We start from the raw sequence: 22,066 nt of genomic DNA on the forward strand, positions 1-22,066 counted from the left end.
GAGTGAACTCTCTTGTGTATTTCAAATCTTTTCCAGGACACTTGGTCTTTACAAAAAATAAAAGCTCCACTTCTTACTGTGAAATAAGAATTATTTAACAGGCTTCCAAAAAGAAACCTTCCTGCAGTTTCTTAAACTCTGCATTTAAATGATCACTATTACCAAGGAATAGAGATTAACTACAATCAATCGTCATTGGGATTTAGCCCAACAAGCAGGGCTGGATAACTTGGAAGGGCTTGTCTGTCCTGTGCTACCTGGTTCCTACAGAGACTCTCTGGCCTAATCACATGCCATAAAATCTCAGTCAAAAGCAGTGGCAAATAGTATGTGCAAAATAAAGTTACTCTCCTTGACCAAGGCACCGAGTCATTACCATTCTTCTTACATGTAAGTATTTGTCTTCATTTTTCAGATTTAATTCTAGTGAAGCAGATGAAACTTGAAAATAAAATTGATATTGCCATTTTTCTTTCAGATATCTTCTGTTGCTGCCTTTTCAAATCGTTAGCAGGTTGCTTAAGTGCTTGGTGACAAAAGCCAAGCCATTTACTTCTATATTTATTTCCTGACATGGATTTGTTTTGCAGAATATGAGAAACATTTCAGTAATTGCCTCATTATCAGTCAAAATGATCGAAGATTTCTGAACCCAAGTACTCAGTTTTTGTCCTTACAGAAAGGATCGGGCAGCGCTCACCACTTCACCTCCAGGAGTGAAACTCTTACTTTCAAACATCCATTCACCAAGTAACTTTGCATTCCTCGTTCTTGATACACATCAATGCCTTCTTAATACGTGCCAATATTTAACCTTCAACAATTATGCTGGAAACACGATGAAATGAAGTTATACATAGCATGACCATTGAGCAATCCAACATAGGAAGTTTAAAGCAGAAGAAAGCTATCCCAGGGAACGATTCGTTGCTTAATGCCCTGGATCAGCTCAGAGGGTTCCATTGCTCCAAAGCAGGGGCAGCTGCAGGACACGAGCGCGATACCGTCCTCCTCAGCCAGCCAGCCACCATGCACGCTTCCTTTGGCTGAAGAGCTTACACCAGCGTTTTCCTCGGCATTACACCCGGATAACTCTCTGCAAGTCTAGACAGAGGTGGCTCATGAGACATGCCCTCTTTCTTTCAACACATCAATGGTTCAAAGAGCAGAGGCAGAAAACTTTGATTTTAATGATGCCGGCCCACAGCCGCAGCAGAGCTGGGTGAGCCAGCCACCCTGGAGGCTGCTGGGCGGAGGGGGGAGCCCGGCAGGGACAGGCAGCCGGTCCGCCCAGAGCCCTTCAGACAGCGGGGACACCGACCGCAAGGAAAAAGGGCTTTACAAGAGAGGAAAAATGAATTTAACAACACAGAGCAGGTTGAGACATTAAACGGTAGCGTGCTGCCGACACGCAGAGCGGTTTTCTACAGATCTGTAATTCACGGTTCCATCCTCCCTGCCCAATTAAAAAGCGACAAGGGTTGTTTTCTGCTGGTGGGGAGCCATCACACCGCCTCCGACACCCCAGGTCGGGTCAGAGACCCACACACGCCACAGCCTCCCCTCCTCCCAGCCTCCCTGCAAGTCCCCCCACCCTTGGCCATGTCAGACCCTCCTCCTGTCAAACCTGGCCGAAGCAGGGAGAGCAGGAGAGGAACCTGCAATGAGTTCAGCTCAGTTCTGCCAGGAAAGGAGGTTGAACACAAGAAACATGGGCTGGCTAGAGCAGAAGGAAGCAGACAGCAGCATGGAAACCAGCAGAACTCCGCAAGTTGCACATACTCATTTGTTTTCTTTTCAAACAGTTTATTTCAATTCCCTAAAAAAAAAAAAATTAATATATATATGCACACAACCCCCTACCCTGTATTTCTCAGAGGGAGGAGGAGGAGGGAAATCCAAACTGCACCCCCCTGAAAAGGCAAACAACCCCGCACGGGAGCCGTCCCACAGTGACTACTTCCCATCTCGAGAAGGGGAGTTAACACACTCAAGCTCCTCATCCTCTGATTCCACATGCACCCATGTCCCCAGCCCATGTCTGCACTTCAGGTCAAAGCCAGCATGCGTTGAGACAGACAGCAGTTCATCAACAAGTATGAGGATTTTTACCAGTCCTCACCAAAGGGATCAAATAAGGAAAAAAGACATGAAACCACAGTAACAGTCATTCTTGATCCCTCATCCAAAACACCATTCAGAGCTCCTCTTCAACAAAGTCCAAGGATGACTTCACTGAGTAACGCACCTGAAATTACACCAAATTTTTCTGTTAAATGCATTTAAGTGCCTAACACAAAGGCGGCTGGCATCCTTCCCCTGCTTCACAGCTGCAGGAGCGGTGCACGCACCAAGTGAAGCCACCCGCAGTGACTCAGTGGGCGAGCGCCGGCAGGGACGGGCAGCAGCTGGGTCAGATGCTGCTTGGGCCTGGATCCTGGTCCTGCAGACCAGGGATGGTTTCCCCAGTGCCTACAGAAAGGCCTGCTGAATGACCTGCATTCAGCCCTGCATTAGCAAGCAACCATTTGTGCAAGCCTCTTTGGTAGGGTTACATTTATGAACAGACTTTTCCTATTATTAAATGCAAACAATATCAGACTATTAACAGACTTTATGTGTTTCACAGCATGCATGGTCCTCTCAAAGAAAAAAGCCAAATACTAAGAATTTAAACCGTGTTTCTATGGAACTTTGCTCCTGTAGACGTTCATTTTCCCAAAAGCCTCAAAGAATATTTTGTCTGCTTTCTTTAAGAAGTGCTGTGCATACTTACAACAGCCTATAAAAAACCCACCCTGCCAGTACTTATTGTCAATTAAAATCCTGTGCTGTGTATGTGTAGACTCGGTACAGCTCTAGGGCTTTTGGCAAGCTACCTGCACAGCCCTCAGCACAGCACGGCACGGCACAGCCCAGTTACACCACCTCAGACTGGGTCTGCTGGGGTTGGGAGACCGTAGGAGGGAAGGAGTTGGGAGGGAGCCTCTGGATCTTTGCAAAATACTGATTTTTCCTTCAAAAATGATTTGAGAGCAAGTGCATGCACTTGCAAAAATTAAAAATGACAAATAAAACTCTTCACTATATTAAAACCATGTCAAGTCCTTAATCCCTGCTCTCAGAGAAGAGAACATTTCAGGTGGGATCAGGCAAGGTCTGCTCTCAGCCCACTCCATTACCCAGCACCAGCCAACTGAAACCGCTGAAATCCTGCCAGAGCCTCGGAAGAGGTGTCACAAACCCTTGCTGGTTGCCATTTTGCTCAGGGTATGCTGTATCTGTTGCACGCCTGTTAAATCAGCAGTTAAAAATAAGCCTGGCGAGCATGCCACTTGCAAGGCAGCTGTGGGACGTGTGGCCAGGAAGCCCCTCTCCAGGGGTCCCACCAGGCACCGGCCCCGCTCGGAGCCACCGCGGGTGCTGGGGTGGGGACGGAGCCATGCCGTCCTGCAGCTCCAAAATGGTGCTCTGGTTTTTAGTCACCTGCATTCCCACAGTACTCTTTTAAGTGAAGGCACAAAAACCACACACAACACTGCAGCCAGGCTTTTGCTCTAGTTCACTTTCAGGTTATCCCAGTTGCAAACTGCAGACACAGCAGGGGACGAGTTTAAAAGTCCTGTTTCCATTGCTTAAAAAAAAAAAAAATTACTTTTTAAAGCAATTAATAATACACTTATGTAAGAACAAAAATCTGGTTCTAGTGACAGCAGCAAGCATGTCTTCCACTTTTTAAGAAAGAAAGAAAACGTAAGTTTTAATGTAAAGAACAAAACATTCTTTAATAAAACTCCATAGCAAGTTGCTATGGATCTAGAGATACACAAGATATCCTTTTACTACCTGGTGTTTGAATTCACAAGAACTTTTTCCAAAGGGGAGGATTGCGATTTAATCCAGATAAAAGAGGAACTAGAAAGCAACCAGCAAATAATGCACAAAATTTATTTTCTTTTCTAGACATGTCAATCTTTACTATTACTTCACTGCAACTCTTCAAGGTGTGCTACAGGAGAGCTATGACAGCTGCAGTAGCCACTAGAGGGCATTCAAAACTGAGAGCTGGGATTTAAGCACTCCACGCCATGCTTCATACACACCCATGCTGGGCACTGCATGGCAGAGCTGGAGACACCATACAGTGTCTTTGAATTTCATTCATGCACACTGAAAAGAAGATCATTTGGTTTTAACTTTTTCCTACAAAAGCGTATAATTAGAAAACCTGAGACTTGCTGTAGGTCACGATGGAAAAGTCTCTTTTAAAGTGGCAGCTAACAGATTTGTAAAGGAATCTGTTGTGAAGTACAGACAACAAAGTGAACCTAGCTCCAGAGCAGGCCGCTACCTAGTCTGAAGCCAGCTTTGGATTCCAAAGAAGGAATCAATTAAACTGTTTTCAGAAGCCTAAATGAACAATAATAAGCATATCATATGGCAGATATAATACTTGGTTAGGACACCCAACTTAATATACAGATGCACCACTAATTGTTTTAGAGAAAATAATTGATAGAATTCTTATAGTTTGTATTCATAAAGTCTCAACACTTTATAGAATCTACCCTGAAAACCCCAATACCTTTTCCGCTTCAACAGCAAATAAATTGCTTTCTCTTTTCTTAATAAGAACACTACTTGTCTCCTGCCAAATCATTCCTCTATGGCCTGACAGCACCACGGGGGTGAGGGAGAGCTCGGATCCATAGCTGGGACTGTTGAGATCACTGCTGCAACAAGCCGCAGGGGAGAGAACGAGGAGTTAAGACAACATGAAACACCACACCAGCACCAGCACAGGCTGTTGGGAAACTGCATTTAGTCTCCAATGCCACCACCCTCATAGAGAGCAAAGACTGCGCCAGACAAAGAGCAAGTCCAATTAGTGAAGAAATTTAAGATTACATTTCATCTCAATACGACACAGACATGGGAACATGAACCATTAGAGGAGTTCAGACTTTTCTGATGAGATCAGAAGCACCCACACTATCACTGACAGTCCTGGTGGCAATCCGCCAAGAGCCCAAGGGCTGTACATATTTTGCATGTACCTCACCAGATTTGTATCAAAAGAAAACATCCATAATACTGGATTGTAATTCTACCATCCACAATAGCCACACACAAGCTAAATTCATCAACAGCTGTGCCTTTAGAAGGAAAGATGTGCATTTAAAAGCAGTAATTCACAGCTTGCTTTTTTTTTTTTTTTAATTGAAACTCACACAAACTAACTAACAACCTCAGAACAGCACACACAAAAGCATTCCCAATGTCAGAGAATGGCAACCTTGGGTATTCCTTTCTTAAAGTCTAAACTTTGTTGCCAGAATTCAGCAAGATGGAAGCCAGCCACAAACTCCATTTGGCATCCACCTGCAATGCACACAGCACACATCAATACACTTCTGCTCAAGAAAATTTGCAAGAGTTCGCCACCTCGAAAGGCTGAATGTCTCAGATTCAAATGACTGCAAAAACAGAGACAGTGAAGTGTGCAAGATACTGGTTCTCCTGTACTACTCATATACAAAGCAAAATCATGACACTGCTGAACAAGAATAAAACCACCAGGAGGAAACCAACCTATACAATGTAAAATGTCATGAAAGTTACTCCTTATGAGGTTACTAACTCTGAATATTCTCATGAAGAACTGCTCCCTAGGGTTTTTAAAAGAAAAGGAAAAGGTAACAAAGCACAAGTGTCACTTATGGAAATAAAATCCTGTTCAGTCTCCCTCCTGGCATATGCAAGTAAGAATCCATTTATTGCCTATGCTGTCACCCAAAGGCTCCAGCTGACACACCAACTGCAGAAATGGCATAGCATGGGACAACAAATAAGCAACATTGAAAACATCAGGGTCAGGGGACAGACACACGATGACACGGGGGGAACACAACCACTTATCCAAGAGAAAAAGAAAAAAATCTTACCTAGGCAAAGAAGTGAACCAGAAGCAGCACCAGCCCCTTCCTGAGTGGGATGGGGAAGGCACGAGTCACACACATACAGCCTTTCCTTTAATGGAGGGGAAGGCAGGGCTCTCTTGTGCCCAGAGCAGGGGTAATCCCCAGAGAACAAGTAGAGCAGCTGAAGGCCCAGGATGCACAAGGGGCACAGAAGGGACCAAAAATAATGCTAGCTTCCCCATGCAGGTCAGCTGGTGAGCGGGCGGACTCATGACCTTGTATGTGGGCAGCAGAACTTCTCTGTGTGGTTGAAGGAGACAGAAGACAGAAGTGGCTTGTTGTTAGAAAGCCCAGGTGTAAAAGTTTGGGTTGTGTATAGGTATTGCATCAATACGGGTGTCTTAGGCAACCTCACAGTGGATGGCTTACTCAAATGATGAGTTAAGCACAGCCATTTTTTAAACTGATCTGAAAACCCCAATACATATTGCAACTTCCTGCTGCCTTTAAAGCTACATGCGTTTCTTTCCATATCATTTATTGCCTCGCAGGGTAAATAAATTCACCAGGAGGCAGCTATCAAGGATTAACAGTACACCATGGAACAGCTTTCCTCTGCAGAGCCTGCACACAGCAACATCCCTTAAAAATGCTCATTCACAAAGTTACTGTGTATCGTTCACCGATCATGTCATCACTGTGAGCACCTTTAAAGTTAGGTATGCAATTCCACATGTGCAAAGAACCAACTACACATAGTTTCATTTATATGGGCAAATTAAGAGATATGAATTTGCAAGCAGTTTCATGAGACAGTCAAGTGAACAGTCAAGCATGCAGTAACTTCATATTGCAATGTATGTGCCTGAGGCATCAAGTAGGTATCAGTTCAAGACACTGTTAGATATACATGAATTATTGTGGCTTCTCACATATTTCACATATAAACAAAGATGCTATTTTATTATACTACATACATTTTATTGCTACACAGGTATTATTACATAACACACAGACAGTTCCCACCAGAGGGGAACACTGCATTCTGTAATTGCCATGAGAAAGGCTCCATTGCACAGCTGCAACAAAGTGTCTTGGACATTGTCCCTATTAGAAACAATTCAGAGTTGTAGACAACCTTGGGTACCACTCACTTTGCCAAAGCCATTCCAAGAACCCAAAGTGGAGTCAATTTCCGTTAACATCTGTTGACTTAATTTGTGCTGGGGCCTTGGGCATAAGAGGCAAGCAAAATACCCTTTCAAATTCTGCTACAAGACACAGTACTTTTTCCCCTAGAATTGTTCTCTCTCAGAATCCAGTATCTGCTGTCAGATCTCAGCACAGAACTTCCAATAAAGATATAAACTCCCTGTAATCTAAACAGAAAACCTGGATTTATCCACCAGCTGTGAATAAAACCCAAACGCAAATATTTTCAACTGACAAGTTACCAGAAATTGCCTGTAAAAGCTGTTTCTGCATTCGTTAGGAAAAAGAAAATAACCACACAAACCCAAAATGCACACAGTTAACAGCTAGTTACTTTTAACTTGCTCAAAGTCTACCTCTTTGAGACTTGGCCTGCTTTCATCCAGCTAGCAATACTTTATTTACTGAAGATTTTATCTGTGCAGTGCGTGACGAAGGAGTTCAGGGAGGATCACACTTTCACAGCTTGCAGGCATTTCAAAATTGCCTATCAAACACTGTTTATATCACATCCTGGGTACATCTGTCTTGACAGGTGAGGAAAACAAGAAGTATGGGCAGAAACACTGAGCTTATTTCATATCTGCACAGAAAGGGCACATAGTCTGACACAGGATCAGAGTCGAGTTTTATTAGGGTACGGTTTCACAACCAGTTTGGACCAATCCAAGACACAGCAGTGCCAAAACTGGCTGTCCAACCGTGTCCTCAGCTCACTGCCATCACTCTAAGCAGGCTCTCACCCCTCCTCTTGGCTGTGGTAATCGCAAGGCCATGGGGTAAGCCGGATTAGGCCACTGATCAGACCACACACTGCTTAGTCTTCACTGTGACTAAATGTGCGAGGCTCAGCCCAGCGATGCAGTGTTGCCAGTGCTAGCACGGGAGAGGTGGTGGGAAGACAGGTGATCTTGGAGACAGGAATCCCTTCAATGGCAGCAAAATCTTAGGTTGATTTAAAAAACAAACAAACAAAAAAACCCCAAACAAACAGCAACAACTACAACAAAATCACAGTGAAAACACACCTTCAATCCCTACAAGAGAGTTAGCAAGACAGACAGCAGGGTCTTAACAATCGCCCCCTCTAGCTCTCCAAATAAAATATACTTTTTAAAGCAAAATCCTAACAATCTGCCAAGTAAAGAAATATTCTCATCAGAGCATTCCTCTAGGGTTTTTTGTTTTGTTTTCAGTCTAAAACAAAGCTCCCATTTTTATTACTTTCACTTGCCTTTCATCAAGCAATTGCCAGCTCCCCCTCCTGATACAGGCTTGGTTCAGCAAAGAGCCCTCCTGGCAGGCTGGTCCTTGCCACTTAAGAGAAACTGCTGGTATGTCCCCAGATAGTATTTTGCTCTTGAAAACCTAAACACCCCAGTCAACCTCGGGAAAGTTTCAGAAGGCGGCCTGCAAGACAGGATGACAGAAGATCTCTCTGCACTGCAATTTTACCAGATGGTCAAATACGTTATATCATCACGTTGGACTGAAACCAGGTATCAAAACCGCTGCACCTATGTCAAGGTTGTGTCACGGTTTGTGTACATTACTGAGATACCGAATATCCCCACATGGCCCTGTCCTGCAGTTTGTTTTAACTCTTCCAGAGAGCTGCATTACAATCTTAACAAAAAACTCAAGACTGTTGAAGTTAGGGTCTAAATGAGATCAGTGACTATTAATCCAAGATCAGGATTTTTAAAGGCTTTTTATTAAATAGTTAAGTATTACATAGACTGCCTGTTAAAAATTTCTTGCGGAACACTTCAGCCAACACAAAACAAACATTTCTGAAAACAAACCTTTAGCTTCAGTCTCACCAACAATTTTTCCTCAAAAAAAGTTTAATTTTTTTTTGGCTTTTCCCTCTTTATTTACACAAATTTTAAATACTCATTTCTTCGCCTTGGGTGGGTTTTGTGGTTTGGTTTTGGTTTTTTTTTTTCTTTTAGCAGAAAAGCTATGGTCTGATTATATGATGTGAACAGCATTTAAAGTCCATCTCTCCATTCTGGAAAGCCCTACTGAAAGATAAAAATGTAGTCTAGTTCCTACAAATTTATTAATCAAGCAGTGTCTCACTACAGTCTAGTTCTGTGTTTTCACACATGCAGGGACCTTAAGAGGTGCAAATGCTTTTTATTTTCAGCCTCTGATGTTATCAGGCTGGATTATTCAGAGCCAAACTCAGTAAATGAATTGAAGGAGCTGCTGGAAGCTCCCTCACTGCCCCAGGACTCTCTGGGTGACCCCTTATCTGTGTCGGTATTTCACCACCAGTGACCCTCATTTGCACATCAATAATCCCAGCAGGATTTTGCCTGCCTGAGTAAATCTGAACCTCTACAATTATTTTCAGAGGGTCGTTACCACAGGAATACTCTACTTGCGTCCCTTAGCCCAAGCATCCTAACCAGAATGCAACTCGTGGTATTTTGATAAAAATTAGCCAAAAAAATTTTTTTAATCCATTTCGCTGCATTGGCAGAATAATACAACTGCAGCATGACACAGCAAACGCACAGCCGTTCGTTAAAATAAAGCCACCAAACCTGTAAAACAGAGGAGGACAGGAGAGCGCGATGTGCAGAGGAGCAGCACGCCGCACCGCTGCGGCGCAGGGTGCAGGAGCAGCCCCGCCACGCGTGTCCCTGCTCCACGGCGAGGAGCACGGAGGGCAGGAGGGACTCTGGAGAGCCAGCCTTCACACCCCTGGTGCGTTGCTCATGGATTACGCTGGGATTAGAACAGCATTCTTCAGGAGTGAGGGGTTGCTACAAAGTAAGAAATGTTAAGGGACACAAAAAAGTCAGGTATTTGTTTTGCGCGCCACTTAAAGCTTAACCTCCCAAATGTCAGTGAGCCAAAGGAAGCCAAATACAAATTAATGAAATATTTTTAGAACAATCAGACTGAGAACAGAAGTTCCTAACACTCCATAGGCACGTGTCGCTGAACAGCCTTTCATCTCATCAGATTCTTTCATTAACTATTACTTTGGAGACCAAAAATCTGAATGCAATTAGCAATCCAGAAAAGAAGGAAACACCCTGCTGCACGAGAAAGTAGAATTCTTCAGCGACTATATTATACCACCACAGAATTTTAACAATGTTTTTCCACAGTTTGGTCTTGCCTGTTTGGACAGGCCAGAGTCATATTATTCTGTTCTTAAATACAAAGTACAGATAAAACCAAGTTATATGGACCTGTTGGAGCGAGTCCAGAGGAGGGTCACAAAGATGATCAGAGGGCTGGAGCACCTCTGCTATGAAGACAGGCTGACAGAGTTGGGGTTGTTCAGCCTGGAGAAGAGAAGGCTCTGGGCAGACCTTATAGCAGCCTTCCAGTACCTAAAGGGGACCTACAGGAAAGCTGGAGAGGGACTATTTACCATGGCCTGTAGCGACAGGACAAGGGGTAATGGCTTTGAACTGAAAGAGGGTAGGTTTAGATTGGGTGTAAGGAAGAAGTTCTTGACTGTGAGGGTGGTGAGGCGCTGGAACAGGTTGCCCAGAGAAGTTGCGGATGCCCCCTCCCTGGAAGTGTTCAAGGCCAGGTTGGATGGGGCTTTGAGCAACCTGGGCTAGGGAAAGATGTCCCTGGCAGGAGGCCTTGAACTAGATGATCTTTAAGGTCCCTTCCAACCCAAACCATTCTATGATTCTATACTACAGGCATGGTGGTCAATGCTTCTTCCTTTCTTCTTCCACTGGCATTACGCAAATTGGACACTACCACACAGAAGCATACAGAACCTCATTAAATCTAGAAACATAACATCAGAAGGTCAGTCATCAGTACAAGATGAGTATAACTCAAAGCTGAGTTTAAAGAGCTAGTAAGGCAAAGAACAGTTGGGGGGTTTCTCCATCCCAGAACTCTCCAATTATATTTCTCACCCCTCCACCCCCGGCTACATTAACCTCAAAGTTACTTGTGCTGCTGTTCACACCACAGCTTTACCCCATGTTCTCACCCTCCACCATGATCCTTTCCCCTTGCTCTGCTCCAAGTCCCTCAAAGCATCCTGCAAGCTGTCCTCCTTTCTCACCTGAGGCTTCATAAGGCTCCGCAACCTCCACCACAGGTCTCTGTTCTGCTTATGTCTTACCTGTGGCAGCCTCACCTGCCAATACTAATCCCGCTAATATTTCAAACCTGTATGCTAAAACAGCTTGAGATCTTTCTTTCCCAATTGCTCTGTCCTGACATTCCTTAGTTGCTGTTTTAGCTGTGTCTATCTTGATCTCACAGGCAAACATCTGTGTCCTTCCTGGTAATGGAACTACCCTTTCATAGTCACAACTGACATTCATCATTGCCATACGACATAACCCTCGTCTAATAACCAGGCATCTTGTCACCTCTCCCTGCATCAAATTTACTCCAAATACATACAATTCTGACACTTCTTTCCAGAGCTGTTGTAAGTATTCCCTTTCCACCTATTTAGCTGTAAGCTTTCAAATTCACGCATCTCACATGGCCTTGCCAAACCTGACTGTACTTGCATATCTTCAGAAAACTGTTCTATATATTTACTGAGACTTTTGTTTTAATTGCTGCTACAGATGCCAAAAGCAATAAATCAAATTACTATTTAACAGCTAAATTACTGTGGCTGACCTTGCACATACTCCTAGCTGCAAACTGCAAGTGCAAAGTAAAATGCAAGCTAAAATTCTCTTTACAGACAAGTCTAGCTTTGGATCTCTGAATGAAGGACCGCCTAAGAGCAACTCATCTATGATCATGAGGAAACAAAGCCATACTCTCTTGATTAAAGTGAGCTTATGACATACATCCACTGGCGATTTCCAAGGTTCAACATCTCCACATAGAGGATCCAGCCATGAATGTCAATATAACAGACTGAAGACAACAGTCAAAGATAACCTTCACCAACTGCTTCTGAAAAAGTAAGCACCCAAATATGCTTTGGGTCAACAGGCCTCCTCACTAGTGGGAAGTGATGGAGTAAGAGACCATTCTGAATAGGATACAAGAAAAAACAGCTCTTGATCATACAGAGTAGGGGACCACACCACTTTTTTTCAGTATCAGGAAGTATTTGGCATAAAGCCATTTTCCTCTGAGATGAGGATGCACAAGTTAAAGGAGTGAATATACTTCCCACAAATAACCTTTTATGGAAACTGTTCCTACAAAAGGGGTAAAAAGCATTGTCAAAGGCACAAGGAACTAAATTTTGGATGCCCTGGATAGTTATTGTCATCAACCTGTCAGCACAAATGATAATACTGATGAAAAGGTCTAACAGTCAGGATGAAAAGATTTCCATGTCCTTACTGCTGCTCAGTGGAAATGGAAAGCCAGATCAGTCAGTAAGGCCAGATCTACCCCCACAGGCATCTGTCGAGTCTTAGCCCACCTCCTGGCCACAAGATAAACTCTTTTGAGTTTCATGCTGCAAAACTTCCACTCAAAGAAAAACAGCAACAAAAAGCAACCTCGGGTTCTCACCAGTGTGGATTTAATTCTGAGTTCTCTGAAGTTAGAAAGAACACTGTTGCAGAGATAAAGCAGTAGCTGCCGTGTCTGCCTACGAGCTTTCAGTTAGGCCAGGAATCATCTTAGCTTCAGCTGGCCTAGACGCTAAGGAAACCACAATAAAATGGACCAAGGCATCCAAAATTATTCTCAGAAAATAGGCCAGACCAGGCACGAAAACATCTGGGCTTGGCTTGAATCATGAACCACATGAGCAAGACACCCCACTGCTGCCTCCGGGCAGCCGAGCGAAGGAATGCAAAGCAGCACAAAGGTAGGCAGCAGGAGTCTCCTACACCCAGATTTTCATTCTGTATCTTCCTCCAGCAAACACGTGAAACAGCCCATTTATTCTGACGCTCTTCCTACAGCCCAGTCCTGTAAGATTTCTAAGGATGGTGTTTCTGGGGCATCAGGCAATGCTTACACAACCATAGCTGGTCAGCCAGCTGGCTCCAGGCACATACTCCCACCTCTGTGGCAAAAACAAGGCTAAAAGGGTTAAATCATTACAATCCTAGCCTATGTTAACATGCACATCCAACTGGCTAAGACTGTACACACTGCAAGTATCTTACTGTGTTACACCAACACACACCAGTTCCCTCCCACCCAAAACACAAAACCAAACCCTTGTTTCAACAAATCACACAAACTGTGATGTGGACAAGTTTATCCCAATCCCAAGCAGCAAACAGACAAGACTTCAGATACCAGAAGAGCTCTAACAGCTTGGCTCCTCTGTAACTTAAATGAGTCAGTGTCAGCACTATTAACTTTTAGCTTTATAGTATTAAACAAGACAAGCGAACTGAGCATTCTTACAAGAATGGTTCGCCGAGGTCAAAAAACCCTGAAGGGCAACAACAACGCCACACTGGAAGGGACAGCCAATGGGGGAAGCAGGCCACTGACCAGAAACTGCTATTTCCTAGTCTCAACAATGGGAAAAGAAAAAAAAAATTAAGGAGGAAATAAGCAGAACTGCAGCAATCATTTAAAAATAAACTGCTCATACATTTTCGAAATAAGCATGATGAGACAAACATGTCAGGAAGAGACACAGGACACAGCATACTTATGTATTTCATATAATATAACATGGAAAATGGATAGACTATTATACATACAACCTATAGACTAGTACAGGAAATTGCATTCCTGGCCACCATATGTACTCCTAACAAGCATTTCAGCAGTTTTATTTGAGTGGATTTAGCCTGGTCCCTTTACTGGAAGTTGTTGCTACCACATGTGGCTCAAAGCTGTCCAGAGGAGGCTGAGACCTTTACGCCCACATTTCAGGATGGAGCACATTTGGTACACACCAGAGACAGAGCTTGCAGCTCAGTTTCCTCCAGAAGGAATCCAGCACATGCATGCCCAAACTGCTCTGCAACTCCCAATAAATGGAGCTCATCAGGGGGATGAGCTTCAAAAACCACCCTGGTGTTCCAAGACAAAGCTCTGATGTAGTTAAGAGCCATTAAAGCCATCTGACCCTGAAAGCACGTTTTACTGACATCCCTTCACCCCAACTTTGCACCTCCACCCAACATCCAGTCAGCTCCTGAAGGTAAGCAAGCAGGACCCTCAGACGTGTCAGGGGCTGGGGCAGGGCAGAAGAAAGTGAGCTAAGAATTAACTTTTAACTGAAAAAAGAAAAAAAAAAAAAGAGGGGGATTTGCACACTCGAACAAAACCCCACTGCTATCCAAGTAAGTTAATGTTTAGTTTTACTTTAATACTTCTCAGCCTCTGCAGCTGTCTCCTCTTGCAGTTGGCACTGATCATTGCCAATCTGGGACTTATTTCCAGTGAAGACAGCATTGTTTTATTGGCTACTTAGGCAGCGCATGCACCATTAATGGAGGTTTTATCTCTCCATTTTCCTGTCAGTACAGAACCAGCCAGTCTGACTCTGTTAACATTAAGAATGCTTATTTTTCCCCTACTCACTATCTCCAAGCCAAAACAACATCTGGAACTTCAGCTTGCCATACAAAGAAGAGAGACAGATTAAAACTGGAAAAAGCTACACATCAGCTTCCAGAGCTTTATACATTTCTGCTTTTATCCACATTTCCCACATGTACCTTCCAAAACAGCTCTACTGGGAAGAAAAAAACCAAGTCCCTCATACAGACTCCCAAACAAAATGTAAAGCCCTTTCCACTTCAAAATAACCTTAAAAAGGATTATCAGAAAAATAACAGGAACAAAACTGATACGAAAGTTTAGAGTAAGAATTTAGCATAGCTCTTTCAACAAAACAAAAGTGACATACCAGTGACCTAGAAAAGGAAATTAAACAGAAATATTACTGGTGTGTGTTACTTGATAAAGTAATGGAAAAAAAACCTGGCGCCATTTCAGCATACATAAATGTCCCACTTTAACAGACAGCTGTCTCCAGTGTCATTTAAGTATGCTTTTTGCTTAGATCATGTTCAATGAATCATGAAAATCAATACAGAGAAAAAAACATAAAACCATGCTGTAGACATGCACAGAAATCGAGCATGTACCAACTAGCACCAGCCTTTTCTGGAGAAAGACATGCCAAATAAACACAGACTAGTTTTTCCAACAACATTTATTTAACTCTTAGTAGTTAATTAACAGAAGTCATGACTACTGGTTGTTTTCTAACCAGCTATCCCACTGAAAAGAATTACGAACTCAAGGCTTACCACCAAAGAAATACTCTCCCACTTGTTTGCCTGCCTTCTCCCCCCGACAGACGGCACACCTAGCCTTGACGAAGACCTGGCTTCCAGCCCAACACACAGCTCCCCGCCACAGGCGCACGTTCAGCATAACTGGGCACTCTGGGAAAGCGGAGCCGGGCGATCATGGCAGAGATGTTTTCCACCCGCCGCCCGAGCCCGGGGCTCCTGGAGCACGGCGCTGCCTGCCGCCACCGGCTGCAAAACCCACCCTCGGTCCTCGCAGCAGTGGGTGCGTTGAGCCAGCGCTGCCTCCCATCCCTCCCCACGGCCACTGCCGAAGGCCACGCTGCTGTGTGCTAAGCAATGAAGGCTGTCAGAGAAGGAATTTTCATTTCTGTAACGCACGGCCCCCCCTGGACAAATTATACAGTTTATAGTCCTGGGCCGCAGGAAGCTGCCTCGCTGCTGAAGTGCTGCCAAATGCAGTATTTTTTTCAGCTGACAATCACATAAAACAAATTTGAATGACCAAAGCAGAATAAAGTGTATGTTTTCAGGGACAAACAAAACATATGTCATGGGTTTCTACATCTAGCAGCAGAGTTTTAACATAACACAGAGTGGGAACCAATTAAAATAGTTCCTGTTGAACAGAATCCATCGTGTTGCAAGTGGAAGGACAGAGTGCCAACCACTACATTGTACAACCATTTTAACAAAGTCTCATAGCAATGACAATCAGTTTCAAATAGACATCTCATGCCAACTTCGGGGAAGGAACAACAGCATACGCTCAAATGGTAATTTGCTACTGAATACATACAAAAAAACCTCTACACAACACTTCAGAAATTACTACTGTTTTAGCAGATTTTTGCTTTGCACCCAGCTGTTGCCTATTCCCAAGGCATCTACTAACTTACTAGCTATTTCCTTTTTGAAAAGAAGGATTAACCAAAAGCAATAGCACTCAGAAGCACTGACATTGCAATAGCTTCCCCACACACCCAACTCTGCTAACAGCAGGACCGTGCCATCACCCAGTGCCCCCTGCCACTGCAGGTCTCCAATCCACATCGCAGGCAGCCTGGCACTCCAAACAAAGCTAAGCACCAGCGAGCAAACAAGCAGATCAGAGCTGAATAAATGAATTCTTTATCAATGCTTTTAATACATTATTTTTCTATGTCAGTTGGCTGAATAAACACAGAAATTACTAAAACATCTCCAAGACTCCCAGAATTGACTGAATAATATGAACTTACTTGACAACTTCAGCTAGTAAAAATAAAAGCCATCCCTACTGATCTGTGCAACAGTCATTTGCCTTTTTGTTTGTGTAACATTCACCATGGACATGGATAAGACTGCATTCATTTGTACTAGAGCTTTGGGCTTGAACCATCTTGCTGTTGTCTGATGGAAGGGACTTTCTTCTTGTCCTGCTCACAGATTTCAGAAAAGATCATCTCATATTCCTCATGCATTCCAAGAGCAGAGGTAATCAAGACCAGGGCTAGCAGAGTTTGAAACTAACGAACCAGTGAACCGCGACTGCATGAAGTTGTTTGTTGGTCAGGTTTGTATAAATAGCTTTTCATTAAAAACAATCAAATAAAATCTTCTCTCTGCCTAGAACTTTCCTGAATTGGAAAAGCAATGCAGCATTTTCTTAATACCTAGTTCACAACTATGCATTAAACTGAAATTTAGCTACCTACAAAACTTAGATGGCATAAATCATTTAATTAAGAAAAGCACTTTGATTTCTCCTCTTTTTCTTTTCCCTGCTAACACTGTGATCATTTTCACCCACTGCAAGTCCTTCAAAGTGATCATTCTCACTCAGTTTTCTGGACCTTCCCCTATCCTTCACCTTTGCATCTGCTTTGCAGTCCATGCACTTTTGGCCACCTTCTCTTCCAGCTATCTTCTGCACTAGAAGAACTTCACATACACTACACAGCAGATAATTTTCAAACATTGTCACCTCTTACAAAAGGATTAGATTGAACTTGTGCTAATGTCAAAGAAAGAAGTTAAGGGAGGCAATAATGAATGGTGCTTGAAATATCTCCTCCTTCAGCCATGCAGCTGACAGGAACGTGGAGCCTGGAGTCGATCTTGTTCAGGGCACCTCAGAAGCAGAAGGCTAAGAAGAGAAAGGCGACTGCCTGCCTCTTCCACCCTCACTTTTTTTTTTTTAAGTAGCTTTTGTAACTGGATGCAGTGCATGATCTCAAACTACTTTTTCTAGCTGTGATCAATGCGGTTTTTTCCCTTTTATCCTATCAGGTTCTGAAGGGTGCAGCCAGGGTGCCAGTCAGCTGTGATCTTTAGCAATGACACTAAATGTTCAACACCACAGCATCTGGGTTTTCATGAAGACAGGTGTTGCTGGACACAAGTTAACACTGGTCCAGAGATATAAAAACACTGCTGCAAGAAACATAACTACTAACAACGGATCTTTAAATAACAGCCCTTGTAAGAGATGACTTCTTACCTGCAGCTGTTTAGGGGGCCATGTATTTCTGGACCTGCAACTGTACATTACCTTCCAGTCCTCCTCAAGCAGCAATTAAACTATACATCCCACTGCTGCACTCATCAGCCTGTTTTCTTCCTTTAAAGTCCCACAACTGTTACACCTCTGTATGACCAGATGTAGACAATATCATATTAGCTCCACATGCAAGCTAGAGAGCATGAGGCAGTTCTTGTCTACAAATGGCTGGGAACATGAATTCTGAGCAAAGGCACTGCTCGATAACCTGTATTTGACCATATGAATGCAGCCTTAGCTCACCTGTCACCAGCTGGGGAGGAAAGGGTAAGAGATGTCTGAACAGCTCTCTCATCGCCCAAGCAAAAGCCTGCACTGCCATCGCACCATGACACAGGCACCAGCAGCAACGCCAGCTCAATGCAGGCAGACTGAGCCATGGTACAAAGCCCAAAAACACTGAGATTCCCACAAGCAGGACTGCAAAGAAATCAAACAGCTTCAAAATAATTTTGTGGTAAACTTCCTAGGGGCAGAGTTGCCAAACTAGCAGTTCTGGGGAGGATTGTACAAGCTAGGGATCTTTGCAGGTCTGCACTGCTCCCCAGGAGAAAACAATCCCTGGCCACATGAAAATCCAGCCAGTCTGCACAAGCTGCTTCAGGCAAGTAACACTGCACAGAACTATTTTAGCACTATATAGAGTATTTCCATCCTTCCTAGACTGCTCCAGTTCTCTGCACCACAGCTCTAGGGGCTGTGTTATGCCACGCTGGCATTAGAGAAGTTTTCTTATAGAAGGGTAAGGGTTTCTTTGGACCTTCCACACTGCTTTAAGACTTCACTCCATCTTCATCCCCTTCCTCCTGTCTCCTCCCTCAAACTCAAAATCTTATTCTTAGAAATGCATAAAATGACAGTGATGTTACTTCAAAGCACTTCATGCCCCCAACCGTTCTCAGCTCACAGTGGGTCAATCCACAGAATGAATATCCAACACCCCTGAATACAGCCACACTCCCCCTTTTGCTGCAGCCACTTTACTTAACAGGGAATTCTTTACTCAGGATGGATGCACAGGATGGGAGTTTCTTCAGACTACTACCAGGAAAAAAATAGCTACAGAAATGCAAAATAAACCCTACTGAGTAATTGTGTGAGCATAATGATTCAAAGAAAAGCTAAGCAAAATTCAAGGTTAAAAAAAAAAAAAAACACACACCACACCACACGGAATTTTACCTTGTTTTCTGACATTTTCAAAACAGCATTTTACATTTGCACAGGTGGAATATTCATTTCAGGTGTTGGTATGTATTTAAATACTTCCAAGTTCTCAAGGTGATTTACATTACCTAGTTGAGTCACAATTTAAATAACCAATTTTACATCTGATTTTGCACTTATTTTTTGCTCTTTTCTAAAGAAAGGTTAATTATTGTCCAACACAAATGAACATATTGTTAAGACTAACTAAATACAGACTTTAAAGACCATTTCCCAGTGAAAGAGGCAGCCTTGCTAAGAATAGCAGGGGATGGAAGGGAAGAAGATGACTTTTGGCTATTATTGACAGCATGCTGTGCTGGCTTGCAGTAATGCGATAGGACAGCCCCCAAAGTTACTGCTGCAGATCTTTGCTTACCGAACCAAGAATTCAGGAAAAACAGATGCAAAAAGCACGTGGAGTAATAGACAGTAAGAGGGAGAAACAGAGCAAGCATGCTGTGAGGGAAGCATACAGCACAGGAAGGAGGGGGGCACAAACGGCAGTTCACATGAAAGGGCAGCGTAAGTCACAGCTGTTTAGGAAGGTCTGCTTTACACTGCATTTGGCCTGTTTCATTAACCAAGCCTTAACCAAAGCAGCTCCATGCCTCTACTTTAATACCCAGCAACCCAGGTTCCTAGTTTTTATAGTTCACATTTTACCATAATAGAAAGCGATACATTTGATTATTCACTCTCTTACAGAGTATTTCAAAAGTTTACTTTCAGTTGGAAAACATGCTTACAACAGCTTGACTGTGCTAATTATGCAAGAAAAATTATCAAAACATTTTGCTATTAAAGCCCATTTATTAGACAAAGGACACTGTACCTGCAGTTACTGAACTAAACTAACCAAAACCAGCCAGCTGATCTTGTTGTCTAGGTGACCTGGGGGGGTGTGGGGGGGGTATAATATCTCCCTGTTTCTCAGTTGATAGATCAGATGGAAACATGTTTTTCTGCCTTCAGAAGTCCCAGTTGCTTTCCCAGCTCCGAATCCACCCGAACAGCAGAGCACCCACAGAGCTGCCAGCTGCCTGGCCAGGCGGCAGGACCAGCGCAGCCGGCCTGCCACCGTACCGGGCGGTGGGTGCTCGGCCGCCTGCCCGCTCCGATCCACCTCGGCGGCAAGCACCCATCAGCCTGTGTACCATCTTGACATGAAAGATTTGAAGACCTTTTTAGGAATCCCTGAAATGTCTTAGACTGGGAGGGAGTGTGTAATCACCTTTAAATCTTCTTCATTACAGAGCTGGCGTGAGCGTTTAATAAACTTTATTTAGCATTTACTGTGTCCTTTTATGAAAAACAACAAGCAAACAAAGACACATTAAATTAAACCCAAAACAGTTCAAACAGGTTAATTGTAACTTTTCTACTTTAAAAACAAAGGCAAAGGTGAAGTCTATTTCTTCAGGACCTCAGCCTCAGTATCACTTCAGGGGCAGGTCGGCTCAGGGAAGAAAATCTCATTATTCCCTCAAATTCTTCCACAGAGGTCTAAGTTTTAGCTTTCTAGTTTTTAACTCAATTCAGAGTAAAATTAAATGCTATTTTTTTCCCCCCACATTTTACATGGAAAATCTTTACTATGGTCATTTATTTTATTTAAACATTTAAAATTACTTGCAACAGAGAAGACATGTTTTTGCAGGAGTTTGTTTAAGAAAAGTGGCCTTTCAAGATCAAGGAATCAACAGAATCCCCTTTTAACATTTAGCTACTTAAATATTTCCTCATTGTCTCAAGAAACTGATCAAATACTACATCAGAAAACCCAGTGTACTTTTTCTTACTATATGAGAAAACCCACTTTAATACTAAGCTATAAGTCATGGTTAGCCATACAAGCCTAATTTCTTTCCTTTGGTGTTGGTTTGCTTCTTGACACAGTAGCTACTGTAGCCTTCTTGACCAATAATTATTACCTAAAAAAGAAGATAACATATGAAGCATACATTTTTCTTCAGTTGTTAGAACCAAAGGTGATTGCATATCAGCTGTAATACTAAGAACAATTTGGATAAAAACTATAAGCTGCATCAAGTTGTCAACTAACAAATTTAACATGCATCTTTTTCATACAATTGTGATATGTAAATTGAGTGCGTTAAATCTGTGATTTTTGGGCTTGTCCAACATCAATTTGTCAATTAATATGCCATTACAAACTGAATTTGGGACATTCTTCATCCTCCTGGGACATTAGCAGTGCCCACAGAGCGGACACGAGCCACCCTAAGGCACTTCCACAGCTCTGTGCAGAGCCACCTGGAGCACAACACAAAGGACAAGCAAACCTTCAAAGTAAAGCCAAGACAAAAATTAAACTAAAAAATGAACCGTTATTTATGCACTTGTTACAGGAAGGCTATAACTCCAAAAGATGAGTTACAGAGAAGCTGGAAGACTTGCTCTCAAAGCACCTTCAAGAGCTAAGGATAAGCAGGCACATTTTCAGTACACTACATGTTTATGCACCAACTTTTACAACTGCAACGTGTTCATTTTCAGAAGAATCCCTCACTTCACATACAACCAAACACCCCTGTGGGACTGAAACAAGATCAATCATGTCAAAAAAGCCTTAATATTTTTGGAAGAATATTTCAGAACTGCAAGTAAAAATAAAAAAAAAATAAAAAAAAGAATTTCATATCCTTTCACAGCATTGGCACACCAAACCCTCAGAGATTTCATTTTACAGCTAATTGTTCACTTCTGTTTGCGGTTTTGTTTTGGTTTTTTTTTTTTCCTTCATGTTCACATTGGTCAGCATTTTAGAAAGCAAGCTTTTCCATGCACTTAACTACCATGCAAGAATTTAGCCTACTCCTTTGAGTGACCTTGAAGTCCGACCTGTAGAGGGTCATCGCCAGTGCAATCCACACAAGGGAGACTGCAAGGACTCCAGCTGTCGCACTGTGCAGAGCGGTTCGCTTGCAGCTCCCAACGACAAAAAGCTG

At 43.1% G+C, this 22,066-nt stretch overlaps 1 protein-coding gene across 3 annotated transcripts in view; it reads right to left on the reverse strand.

Moving 5' to 3' along the window:
- ACVR1 (activin A receptor type 1) overlaps positions 1-22,066 on the reverse strand; it is a 72,658-nt gene that overhangs the window by 39,001 nt on the left and 11,591 nt on the right. Inside the window, exon 1 of one of the 3 annotated variants that reach the window (XM_052791403.1) lies at positions 5,946-5,962. The exons of the other annotated variants lie outside the window; for them this stretch is intronic. The gene's annotated coding sequence lies outside the window, so the exon portion shown is untranslated. Of the gene's footprint in view, positions 1-5,945; positions 5,963-22,066 lie in introns of those variants that run through there. 3 annotated transcript variants of the gene reach the window in all.

This window comes from Harpia harpyja, chromosome 7 (assembly GCF_026419915.1).
Source record: "Harpia harpyja isolate bHarHar1 chromosome 7, bHarHar1 primary haplotype, whole genome shotgun sequence".
NCBI lineage: Eukaryota > Metazoa > Chordata > Aves > Accipitriformes > Accipitridae > Harpia > Harpia harpyja.